Raw genomic sequence first — 13,572 nt, forward strand, 5'->3', positions numbered from 1 at the left:
GCACCTGAACTGCCCGTCTTGCCTGTCCTGCCGGCGCCTACACTGCCTGAGGCGGCCGCGGTTGCGCCCCCTGCTGGCCACGTGCTGGCGGCGCCCACCGAGGCGCCCCCTGTTGGCCGCGTGCTGGTGGCGCCCGCCGAGGTGCCTGCAGTGGCCCCTGCTCTGCCTGCAGCGCCCCCTGCTGGTCGCGTGCTGTCGGCGCCCGCCGAGGCGCCCCCTGCTGACCGTACGCCCGCTGCGGCACTTCCTGCTGGTCGCGTGCTGGCGGCGCCCGCTGAGGCGCCCCCTGCTGACCGTATGCCCGAGGAGCCTACAGTGGTCCCTGCTCTGCCTGCAGCGCCCCCTGCTGGTCGCGTGCTGTCGGCGCCCGCCGAGGCGCCCCCTGCTGACCGTACGCCCGCTGCGGCACTTCCTGCTGGTCGCGTGCTGGCGGCGCCCGCTGAGGCGCCCCCTGCTGACCGTATGCCCGAGGAGCCTACAGTGGTCCCTGCTCTGCCTGCAGCACCCCCTGCTGGCCACGTACCTGACTTGCCCGTCTCGCCAGTCCTGTCCGGCCAGCCCTGCTCGCCTGTCCAGCCGGCTCAGCCCTGCTCGCCTGTCCAGCCGGCTCAGCCCTGCTCGCCTGTCCAGCCGGCCCAGCCTTGCTCGCCTGTCCAGCCGGCTCCGCCCGCGGCCCCGCCTGAGGCCGCCGCTCCGGCTGCCCCGCCTGAGGCCGCCGCTCCCGCGGCCCCGCCTGAGGCCGCCGCTCCCGCGGCCCCGCCTGAGGCCGCCGCTCCCGCGGCCCCGCCTGAGGCCGCCGCTCCGGCTGCCCCGCCTGCGGCCACGCCAACGGCTCTGACTGTCCCGCCTGCGGCCACGCCCGCGGCTCTGACTGCCCTGCCTGTCGCCTCTGTGAAGGCCTTGACTCCCTCACCCTTACCCCGGCAAAGCCGACGCCCCTTAGGACCCCGCCTGTCAGTGTCCCGAAAGGGACGGGGCCATAGGCGTGGGGCCCGGTTCCCGCCCGCCCTGCCCCCTGGCTCGCCCTCGCTCGCCTTGGCTGGGGCTCCGGGGCCGCCTGCGGGTCCTCCGGCTCGGGGTCGGCGGTCGCCGTCGGGTCCTCCCCTGGATCCTCGGTGCCGGTCCTCGGTCCCTCCTCCGGCTCCATGTCGGTCGCCTCCGGGCCCCCCTGCTCCGGCTGTGCGTCGGACGGCGCCTTCGCCGGCTCCGGCTGCGCCTCCGCCTGCCGCGGCTTCCCCCTCCTGCCCGCCTGCACTGGTGTTCCCTCCTGCTCCCTCCGTGTCCCCTCTGTCACTCCCTCGTCCCGTTCCCTTGGCCCCTGGGTGGTCCCCTCCTGCTCCCTCCTCCCTCTCCCCTGCGGCCCCTCCGGCTGCTGCCTGTCGCCCGCCTGGGCTCCCTCGTGCTCCCCTTGTTCCTCCTCCCTTTCCGTTGGTCCCGCCTGTCTCTGCTCCTCGTCCCTCTCTGTCTCCTCCGTTCACTCCTGGCCCTTTTGTTCCGCCTGTCTCTCCTTCTGTGTCTCCCTTCCTGGTTTGTCTGTCCGCCTTCCCTGTTCTGTGTCGTCTCTTGTCTTTCGTCTCGTCCCTGTTCTTGTTCTGTGTCTCCGTTCTGTTCCCTGGTTTTGGTTGATGTTCTGTTTTGTTTTCCAGGTCCTGTTTTCCCGGTTCGTCTCGTCCGTCGCCTCTCCTCTGGCGCGCCCGGTGTGCGCGCCTTTGGGGGGGGGTTCTGTCATATCCCGCTCCGTACGATCCCGATGTGTGCCACGCCCCCCTCATTACCTCGTGTTCAGCCCTGATGGTTCTCACCTGTTGCCTGTTCCGTTTACCTAGTCCTGTGTATATTAGTCCGCGTCTCCCCATGTCTGCGAGATCCGGCATTGTATTGTCATGTGTTGTGCTTCGTCCGTCAGTCTGCCTTGAATAAACCCCGTTTGCCCGTCAGTCCGGCTGCTTTCGTCTGCTTCCCTGCTCGCCTCCCCGGCGAACGTGACAAGAGCAGTGTTTACTTTTAGCTCAGTTAGTTGAAGAAAAGAAAGCAATTTTAAAAGGTAAATTTGGCTCGGGTGTCACAGCTCAAGGAAAGAGGCAGACCTGGGAGAAAATATCTCAGCAGATAAACTCCTCTTTCCCTCTGGTTGTGCGCACCAGTGAGGAATGTGAAAAGCGGTGGTATGTGTTGCAGTCTCAAGCCAGGAGGGAGATTGCAGCACACAAACGGGATTCTTCAAGCACAGGTGAGTGATTATTGCAGTTTGTTACTATATCTGGCTTGATTGAATATGCCTACAGAACTATACACCTAAGCTACTGTGTTTTTAGGTGGAGGACCACCCGCTAAACTACTGTCTCAGGTAGCGGAAACTGTATTTAATGTACTTGGAGACTCAGAAATATCTGTCACTGGGCTGAAGGAAGGCACAGACAGCTCAATGATCCAGCTAATGGGAATACAAAGGTAGGACAAAATTTTTAAAGTGTACAATAGGCAAATAAATAGATATTTTTATTTTTTATTTATACTAAAATTTCTATATTTTCTATATTGTACAGAATATTTTTATCCTAGCTAAATGTATTTTCTATTGTATTTCTTTTTATTCATATTTATTTCCTATTAATAAGGTTTTATTTTTAAGGTCACAGACGGTCGTATAACCATTTCACTGCATATCGTACAGTGTATGACTGTGTATGTGACATTTCAAATTCAAGTCAAATTTTATTTGTCAAGAACAAGTGCTATTTAATATATAGACAATGTGCCATCTTTTGTGCACTCGCATGTGAACAACAAACAAAACAATAAACAAAAGAATTGTTTTCTGCATTTTTTGCAGCATGGAACCGTCAGAGGAACCGCGACCGTCAACGTCGCAGGTGTGCGACCCTCAGCCAGTGTATCAGATAAGCCAGCCTGCTGCAGCCACCTCAACACCATCCCTGCTGGACAGAAAATTGGAGATCAAAATTGATACTCTCACACAGCACAAAAAAGTTCTCTGCTTACAGGAGGAGTATTATAAGCTAAAAATTGAGCTGCTAAAATATAAAAAGAATGAAAAATAAAAAGTGTATCATGGTCATGTGGTCTTTATAACAGCATTTGTGTTCAACTATAGTTGTATGGAATATTTGTTCAATGGGCTACAGACAGCAGTTACTGTCACTTACCTAAAATGCAAATTTGTAAATTGAGCTCTGTGACAAAGCCCACTCTGGGACATGTCTCTCCCCTGGGTAAACTGAATGTCTTCATCATATTCATTACAATCACCTTCATCACTGTTACCATGGCTGCTTTCGAGAGGTTCGGGGATTTGTCATACTTTGCAGATGTTGTGAAGCACTGCACAGGCTGTAATGACTTTGCAGACCTTAGCTGGTGACAGGCGCACTTCTCCATGCAACACATGAAACCTCCTCTTCAGCTGGCCAATACCTCGCTCAACTACTGAACGTGTTTTCTTGTGGGCTCTAAAAGAGAAAATATCAAAAGATATAAGTTAAGGTGGCCTAATGTACTCAACAATAATGTGAATATGTTTGATTAAAGAGCCCTCTCTTTGTTGTAGTACAGTATATTCGAGCACATTTATAACCACTTTATTTTCATGCACAATGATTCACTGTTAGTCTACTGTTTAGTACCTGTTGTAGTTTAGCTGTGGTCCTGGGTCTGGGTGGAGGCAAGGTGTGAGGAGCCATGGTTTGCATGGACAGCCACTGTCCCCTAACAAATGACAGTTAACTGGCACATAATGTCCTTCAAAAAGCTGTTTCAGGCCACTCTCGGACAGTATCCTGGCATCATGTGTTGAGCCTGGCCACTTTGCAACGATGTCTAAAATCTTGTAATCTGCACTGAAAACAAGTTGTGTATTGATGCTGTGGAACCTCTTTCTGTTGACAAAAACATCTTCATTTTCCGATGGTGCGATTATGCAGATGTGTGTCCCATCAATTACACCGACAACACCGGGAAACCCCGCTATGTCCTTGAATGCCCTTTTGTGAGCCTGCAGAGTGCGAACACCCAGTGGAAATGAAATGAACTGTTTCACTATATGAGACTGTGAAAGCGCTTCAATAGTTTGTGTGATCACTCTGCTGATGGAAGGTTGTGACAGACACAAGTCATCACTACTGCACTGTTGCATTTTTCCAGTTGCCAAATACCTCAGTGTTGTAATCACTTTCATTTCTGGCGTTATGGCATTACTACGTTCAGTGGGAGATGTGAGCGCATCTCTAATAAGTTCGACCACAAACATTATCCCATCATGATCCAATCTGTAGCGTTTAATTAACTCACGATCATTCAGTGTTTGGAGAATATTTCTTCTGTCCGCCATTTTGTCCTCTGCTATAGAAATTCTTAAGCCTCTTAAAAGTCCTCCTCTCTACTCTTAACAAATTTTACCTTAGGAGCTGTTTTTAGGGCTAAGATGTTTTGTGAATCATTTTTATCTTTACTCAGATTTAATCCTAAATTTAAGGGGAAATTCTAGGAAAATGCCATAATTCTAAGATTTTTCTTAGAATTTCATCACTAGGAGGAACTTTTAGGCTTAAGAAGCTTTGTGAATACGGGCCCATATGTAGAAGAGTGCACACCTTCAGTAAGGTATACCTTTCAAGTCTTCGTAACACATTAAGAGACACCATTAACGTAGAGCTCACCCTTGGTTTGGAAAACAATCATTTGGAAATAGGCCTACATCATTGTGAAAATGACTTTATTGTGAAAGCCATCCATCCATTATCGGCCACTTATTTGGGGTTAGGTCGTGGGGGCAGCAGTTTAAACAGGGATGCCCAGATCTCTCTCTCCACAACCACCTCCTCCAGCTCCACTGGGGCAATACCAAGGCATTCCCAGGCAAGCCAAGAGATGTAACCACTCCAGTGTGTCATGGGTCTGCCTTTGGGTCTCCTCCTGGTTGGATGTGCCTGAAGCACCTCTCCAAGGAGGCACCTAGGAGGCATCCTAGATAGATGCCTGAACCACTTCAACTGGCTGCTTTTGATATGGTGGAGCAGTGGCTCTACTTTGAGCTCCTCTCAAATGACTGATCTAAGACACTCAGATAAGAAAACTAATTTTTGCCACTTGTATCCCTTTCAGTCAATATCCAAAGCTTATGACCATAGGTGAGGGTAGGAACGTAGATTGATCTGTAGATCAATAGCTTTGTGTTCTGGCTCAGTTCTCTCTTTACCATGACAGAATGGTGTCTGCATTATTGCTGATGCTGTACCGATCTACCTGTCATCTCCAACTCCTTTCTTCCCTCACTCAAAAACAAGACCCCAAGATACTTAAAGTCCTCTGCTTGAGGCAGTAATATACCCATTTCCAGTTGAGAACCATGGCTTCACACTTGGAGTTGCTGATGCTCTTCCCAGCCTCCTCACTCACAGCTGCAAACCACCCCAGTGCATGCTGCAGGTCACAGCCTAATGATCTCAACAGGACCACATCTTCCAAAAGTGAAGACGTCATTCTGAGGTCACCGAACTGGACTCCGTCCACTGGGAGTAAGTCTGACGTTCGTGATGCTGACCAAATTCTTGCTCCATTTATACAGGAACCTGATGGTCTGCAACAACGTACCCAGTACCCCATACTCTTGAAGCACCCGTCACAGAGCCCCCTTAGAGACACAATTGTATTCCTTTTCCAAGTTCACAAAACACATGTCGACTAGTTGAACAAATTGCCATGAACCCTCCAGTATCCTTCTAAGGGTGACGAGCTGATCAAGTGTTCTGAAATACACATTGTTGCTAGAGGTCGACCGATATATCGGCCGGCAGATATATTGTGCCGATATTTGGCATTTTTTGTACGCCGATTTACAGGCAGGTACGAACAATTTGTCAGATGTCTAGATAAAAAGTGCATGACTTTGCGCAGTTAGTTTCCTCATTAAACGTCTATCCTTTATACTATATCCTTTATATTATTTCTCTCCAAGTCGGAACTCGGATGAAAACGTCACGAAACGTCACAAAAAACGTCACTTCCCATCTGAAACACGCCTCTTTTATGACGTTGATGTCAGACAAGTTGCCCCTGTGACGTAATTTCAACATGGCGGCTTACACACTCAACAGTAATTCTATTTTATAAATCTTTAAAAATGTTTTTGTTAAATGTATTAATAGTTATAAATGTAATTGCACATGCTCAATTTAGAGAATACCATATCATGACTGTAAACAGTATCCTAGCATGCAATATCAGATTTTTACCAGACTTGTTAGTGTCTGTGGTCTGTTTGTTGTTGGTTTGCCGTTTGCTGCGATGGGCTGGCCCCCCATCCAGGGTTGTTCCCTGCCTCGTGCCTGTTGCTTCCGGGATAGGCTCCGGACCCCCCGCGACCCAGTAGGATAAGCGGGTTGGATGGATGGATGGGTTTGCCGTTCGAAAAAAGAATATTGCTATGAATGTGCTAAAATATTTTATAAAGTTTTTAATTTGGTTTGACTAGTTCGTGTTTCTTGTTTGTTTATCTCTCGGAAAAATAATCTCACTCCAAATCTGCTAAAATATAAAGCAACAACACAGAGCAGCGTGTTCATGGAGGCAGCCATGTTTGTTCCGAGATGTGGGTAGCTCGAACGGGAGATTGTCGGACGTGATGTCACTCAACTCGGAATTTCCGATTTCCGAGAGAAAAACAAACGCACCAAAATTTGTTGTCCGAGTTGCCCCTGTGACGTAATTTCAACATGGAGGCTTACACACTTAAAAGTAATTCTATTGTATAAATCTTTAAAAATGTTTATTTTGTTAAATGTATTAATAGTTATAAATGCAATTGCACATATTCGATTTAGAGAATACCATATCATGACCGTAAACCGTATCCTAGCATGCAATATCAGATTTTTACCAGACTTGTTAGTGTCTTTGGTTTGTTTGTAGTTTGTTTGACTCTCAAAAAAAGAATATCGCTAGGAATGTACTGTACTAAAATATTTTATAAAGCTTTTAATGTGGTTTGACTAGTTCATGTTTCTTGTTTGTTTGTCTCTCAGAAAAAATAATCTCACTCCAAATCTGCTAAAATATAAAGCAACAACACACAGCAGTGTGTTCATGGAGGCAGCCATGTTTGTTCTGAGATGTGGTAGCTTGAATGGGAGATTGTCGGACGTGATGTCACTCAACTCTTAATTTCCAAGTTCTGAGAGAAAAACAAACGCACCATTATCCCACAACAACGTCACAATCCGTTGTCCTTGCATACAAGGCTGTGTAATGGTGTATTAGTTTTTCTGTTTTCCGATGGGAAGTGACGTTTTTCGTGACGTTTCGTGACGTTTTCATCCAAGTTCCAACTCAGAGAGAAATAATCGAACGCAGGATAATACGACAAAGATATTTTATTTTCTGCGATCACTAGATTCTGATTGTGAATTTGGCTTGTAAGATATCTGTCTGCTAATAACATAACAACATGTTAGTGAATGGTTTCGTGCCTTGCACACTACTCATCATACCATAATGCACTTAGTTACTAGTGTTTTTTTTTCTTTCAAAATGTATTAGAGTGTAATTGTTTTAATGTGCATGGAGTACTGGAATTGTAGAATGAATTGAAGATGAAGGCACTATAATAAAAATGTTAACCTTGCATTTTTCTTATGTTTTACAGTTTTTTCCAATCATTTTAACGCGTGAATTGTGAAACGTTTTGGTGGTTGTAGGGAATTTTGCACCAAAGGTTAAGTGATGTGCTCAGGTGTGTATTGGTACAGCCCACTGTGTGAAGTGTTGTGAAAAAGTGGACATGGTATTGAGACAAGTGTGAAAATGATTGGAAAAAACTGTAATATAGGCTTACTATGTGGATGTCACAGCATTTGCCACAAGGGGCATTACCAAGTCAAACGTGTATTTTATAGCTGTTACATGGCCCAAAGGTTGAGGCTTTCCCACAGTGGTTGCATGATTTGCTAGTTTACTCTTTCTAAGTGGACATTTCATGTAGCCTACAATCCAGTGAGGTAGCCACAGTTTTGCTACTCGTGTTTTAACTCTCAGTGTAGCTCCTCGTCCCACGTGAAAATTGGAGAGGGAGACAGTCTGACGATGATTTTCCATAATTAAGTATTAGGTAACCAAACCAATTTGACACTAACATTCAAGTCAATGATACACTGTTGATATTTTATGTTTAATCAGGGTACATTTTACACATATAACACTTAGCCTAAATCTATAAAAATGTTTTTGAAATATTCAATAAAGTTACTTGATAATTTGAGCTGAGAGAAATGGGAACTGGTCGTTGTATTGTGATGACTCTGTTATGGTTACAAGAGATATTGGAAATCATTGCCATTGTACTAATATTAGTTTTTTTTAGGTCCTGTTCAATACCATTGTTTCTTCACGAATTAGATGGATATGTAAGTTTTGCACGTATGCCACTACAAATCGCCGTGGAATTCTTGAACACTATCAATCCAGTCATGGTCACTATGGAAGAAAATTAGCTCTCCCCTGCATTTACAGTGATTGCACATGCTACTTCCAGTCACACAAGTCTCTCCGAAAGCATGTGAGGCAACATGGATTCAGCAGCAGTGAACCAGTGACTTTTAGAATCCGATGCCATTTATGTGACTTTGAAGAACCTGCAGACACTAAAATATATTTTCGTTATCTTGGCACACATTTGAAAAACAAAGAAACTGTCCTTTGCCCATTTAGCAGTTGTGATTTTAAAACAAGTATAAGTTCTAGTTTCACGGCACACAAAAGTCGATACCATAACGCCAACTCATTTCAAGATTTTAAAACCGAGCTGCTTCTTTGGCCCACATTTAGAAGAGGAGGTTATAAATACTACAGCAGAAACAGTTAATACTAACACACAGTCAGGGAGTGAAGAATATGGCCACATCCAGTCAGATGCTGACAAAGTCATGAGCAACAGTAATGATATAAAAAATTTTGGGTTTGAACCAGTTGTTGAACCACTTCTAAAGGAGCTTTGTACACTTGAAAATCAGGGCTTTTACATTGATAGGTTAGGTTCTTTCATCAAAGGCACAGTCTTGTATGTGTCATCAGACAATTTAGGTGCACATTCTTTGGCCGGCTTTCAAGAGTCATTTAATGTTGATAAATTTTGTTTTGCCAGCCATGATGCTATTCAGGCTGTCTCTGTAAGGGATGGTTTGTTTCCACTGAGAACAAAACTATTACACACTGAAGCTGTTCAAAGAGTAGAAGAGAACGAGGCTGTTGTTGATGAAGTTAAAGCAGACTGTGTCCTAAACAAGCTAACCTACTTTCACTGCATAACAGGTTTTCCACCTGACTTGTTACACGATTTATTGGAAAGAATCGTGCCTGTCGAATTGTGTTTGTGTTTAAAGTCGTTGATTGACAAAAAATACTTTACCTTAGAGGAACTGAATACCTCTATTAGGCGTTTTCCCTATAAATTCTCAGATAAGACAAATAGGCCACAGACCATTCCAAAGACTTTTAAATCAAAAAGAACAATTGGTGGGAACAGGCATGAAAATTGGTCAGTTCTAAGGATGTTACCTTTGCTCATTGGCAGTAAAAATCCAGAGAATGATAGGATCTGGGAAATCATCTTGGATATTAAAGACAATGTAGAAATTCTAGCATCATCTACATTCACAGAGGAAAAGTTGTGTTATCTTGAAACCAGAATTTTCGAACACCGGCAACTCCTACAAGAGGTGTTTCCTGAGTTTAAGTTAAAACCAAAACATCATTACTTGGAGCACTGCCCCCATCTCACTCGCTGTTTTGGGCCTTTGTTGAACTGTTGGACTTTTAGATTTGAGGCCAAGCACAGTTTTTTTTAAGTCGACTGTTCATGATGTTAAGAACTTCAAAAATGTACCACTAACTTTAGCCTCTAGGCATCAGCTACATGGGCATGCCAGACTTGTTCAAACCAGCACTGGAAGTTGGAAAAGTATCAACCGTTTCCCCTGATATTTTGGACCCTTCCGTCAAAGACACTATCAGGAGGAAATTTAGAAATGTGACTGCTGTTGCGCTCACAAAAACTGTCTTTCTACATGGAACTCTGTACACTCAAGGCATGTTTTTATCATCTGGGAGCACAGGTGGACTTCCTGATTTTGGGAAGATTGTTCATGTGCTAATTGTTGAAAACAACCCCTTTTTCACTGTGGAGCCATATACATTCTGGTACATTGAGCACTTGCGATGCTTTGAGGTCTGCAAAAATCCCTCTGCTAAACTGCTTGTAGTCCAACCAGAAGAGCTCAGTGACTACTTCCCCCTGTCGGCGTATATGGTTCAAGAGAAACTTCTGGTCTCTCCTAAAGCATTTCTGCTGGATTGAAGTGGGTGAATTGCAGAATTACATAAATGTCTCTTGCACAATGTTAACATGCCACTATTGTCACTCATTTAAAAAAGTAGTATGTAGAATTAAGGGTGATCGTAGTTTTATTAGGTTTTATTAGAAGACAACTATAGTATGACAATTACATTAAAATCACTTTGTATCTTGCATTGCCATTTACATGTTGTTTTCCTCATTCCCATCTTCATAGCAGAGCTCTAAGATCTGAAGGTTTTGTTGTGCTCTTACTGAAGATTTCCTCTTGTATGTGGATAAGGTAAGATGCACCTCTGTTTTCTTCAAAATAGAGTACTGTTGATGTTACTATAATATTTTAAAACTATTTTGTTATTCCAGTGCCCAGTATGCTGCTCCGAGTCATTTTAAACAAGGATGACATCAGGAAGATACAGATCGATAATTTGCCAGAGACACTTGAGGAATTCTTCTCATTACTGAAATGTAAGCTTGGAGTGGAAGATGACCTGATAGTCCAGTACGAAGATAGAGACTTTGATAATGAGCTGTGCAACTTGACAAACTTGTCTGATCTTCCTGAAGGAAGAGTGACATTGAAGGTAGCTGTCAAGAATGCAACTGAGTCATACCACACAGATTCAACATTGGACACTGCAAGTTTGGCCTCCACATCTTCTCATGAAGACCTTTCCACCAGACAATAGCCTTGGCCTGAAGTATTTGAGATACCAAGATTTCCATATGATGTAGAGTTGCAGCTTAAAGGGGGCAACCAGAAAGATGGAACTTTGCTGAATATAAGGAAAGACACTAAAAGTTAAATTCTTGACAAGCTGGCGGAAACAATTTACTCATACACTGCCTACCCATCACGAGAGGAATACGACATTGTTGCACAAAGTCTCATCAAAAAACATCCTTGCCTTCGGTAACCTGGGTCTTCCAAGGGTTGGTACTGCTGGAAATTCAGCTTGAAATTCAAAATGGGAAACTACAGGAACAAGCTTCATATGGCTGGATGCTCTGAACTTCAAGTTAACAGCCGCTCCTCAGGACCTAAACAGAAACTCAAGAAAGCTAAAAAAGCTGAGGTCAACTTTCTTCCAGACTTCCCTAAGGGAAGAACTGAAGATGTCCTGGAAGAAGAGAGATTGCAGATTATTGGAGAGATGGAAAAGAAGAGATCAGATATGAAGGAAATTGAAGAAATGATGGTCAGCACCTTCTCCTTGCGGAGAAAACATATTGTAGAAGAAGAGCCATCTGTGGCAGAGGTGAAGATTAAGTGGCCAGCTTTATTTACAGAGCAACAGGTAAGTGTCTTTAATCAGGGTTACAGGCTAGTCATTTGCAGTTTTAATTTTGGATTTGGGGGTAACAGTAATGTTTATACCAAATTAAGTTGGATAAATAACATTGTTTCATTGTTAACATTGTCTTGCCACCTTTCTTACCCATCTGAGTTCCCATGTCTGGACTCAAGATTTTTACTTTACTTTTCATTACCATATTATTATTTTTTTGTGGCAAAAGTGGCAGGTGTCCTAAATGATGTGCTCTGTCTTAGAAGAATTCCAACAGAATGAAAAGGGCTGTCACTTTAAGAGGATTACCATATTTCCTCAGTGAAGACCCATCAAGGTTTCTCGGGACTGCTGAAGTAAGCCTGATTTTATGACCTATCGTAGTATGACCTACTGTATGAGCACACACCAGACCAATTTGAGCAAACTGACTATGATGCTGATTGCGCATGGCTCTGTTGCCTTTGATGTGGCAAATGTGCCAGCAAAGATCTGCCTATATCGGCAGAGCTGCGTGTATCACTCAAATTTGGGCCACAAACACTCATTGACAGGCATGCCACTTATCATTCAACATCTGACTGTTGGCCTGGTGTGTGCTCCCTAGAAAATTTGCTTCATGTTGGACAGTTTATTAATTGACACGATCCACACAAAACAATAACATACAAGCAAAGACCTACATATTAATTAAAACAATCCGAACAGGCCCAAGACAATGGATAGAAAATGTAACATGAATTTAGTGTGGAAACATGTTTTGAAGTTGACATTTGAGGCAATGGGGGACGGGCGGAGCTTAAAGATTCCCTATCCTCTATGGTGGGGAATGACAGGAGTATCAATGTGAAAACCACTTGATTATTCTGACATTGTGCAAAATCTTCAACCCATTAGTCCCACAACTCAAGTTTTTCAAACTCCACACCAGTACTTATTTTCCCTTTGTTTGGACAGGCCACAGACATGGAAGAGAGCATGGCAAAAGAGATGAATGTCGGTATCATTTCTATGACTCTTTTCTAAGAACTGTTTTATTTTTTTGACCACACAAGCTTGAACTTATCCAGGTTGCAATTTAGCTTACCTTTTTTGTTGTGCTTTGTTTAACTGATTATTAGGCCTATGTGCGTATTTGTACACATTCTAGTGTGGCAAATGGATCAGTGTTCTGTCTTACCTAAATCTCTTACATAGTATCCACTGTCACAAACACCCTGACTTAAGTTGAACAATTTCAGTTTCATTTGTCAATGACAACATCCAGTGGGACCAACTTTTGATTTTACACCCCTTTTTTTTGTTATACATTGTATTGTGTCAGCAGTGTTTATTGGTGCACATCGTACAGTTGGGGTTTTTCGCTTATAAGGCAAAACATGTTCTGTGATGAATACAAACGCACACTGGCTTCATACACTGTGTTGAAAACTCTTTTGAGATTTAGATCAAAGGTTATTTGTATTACCTTGCACTTCTGTCATTAAACTGAAAAAAGAACTGAATCGTTTTTCGTTCCTTTAAATAGTTTGTTGTAAGCAGTAATGTCTGATACAGTATACTTGTTTGCTAATATAATGTGAACTGGAGCATACCGAACTGGAGATGTAAATATTTTCAGCTTTAAAATTCCAGGTGAAAGAAGTAGAAACATTAGGTTATCAGTCTACCTCTAGTAGATACATTTTCAGTTGATACTGAAATTGTATTATTATTGGATACTCTTGCTGAAAGTGTCCATTAACACTTTGCCACTAATAGGAATCTTTGGTCTGATGTAGTATTTGTCTTTTCTTGTGTTGGCACTATGGAGAACATCCCCCCTCACTGGTTGGTCTATATCATGTGACCCCAGAGCTGACTGCTGTGTGCAAGTTCAAGTTCCAAACTTTTGTGCTTCAACATTTTGTCCCAATTAAG

General features: G+C 44.0%; 1 long non-coding RNA gene across 4 annotated transcripts; it reads left to right on the forward strand.

Annotated features, from left to right (window-relative positions):
• Window positions 1–1,006: 1,006 nt before the first annotated feature.
• LOC111840931 (uncharacterized) lies at window positions 1,007–13,125 on the forward strand. Of its 4 annotated transcripts, none has more exons than XR_011993092.1 (6): window positions 1,007–2,230; window positions 2,316–2,451; window positions 2,834–10,646; window positions 10,727–11,661; window positions 11,919–12,008; window positions 12,610–13,123. It is a non-coding gene; the product is annotated as an uncharacterized lncRNA (long non-coding RNA). The 4 variants fall into 4 exon arrangements; XR_011993093.1 differs by having other exon boundaries at window positions 1,009–2,230; window positions 10,727–10,831; window positions 11,456–11,661; window positions 11,919–13,123; XR_011993094.1 differs by having other exon boundaries at window positions 1,014–2,230; window positions 2,834–8,417; window positions 10,581–10,646; window positions 11,919–13,116.
• Window positions 13,126–13,572: the final 447 nt, after the last annotated feature.

The sequence above is a fragment of the Paramormyrops kingsleyae genome, chromosome 9 (assembly GCF_048594095.1).
Source record: "Paramormyrops kingsleyae isolate MSU_618 chromosome 9, PKINGS_0.4, whole genome shotgun sequence".
NCBI lineage: Eukaryota > Metazoa > Chordata > Actinopteri > Osteoglossiformes > Mormyridae > Paramormyrops > Paramormyrops kingsleyae.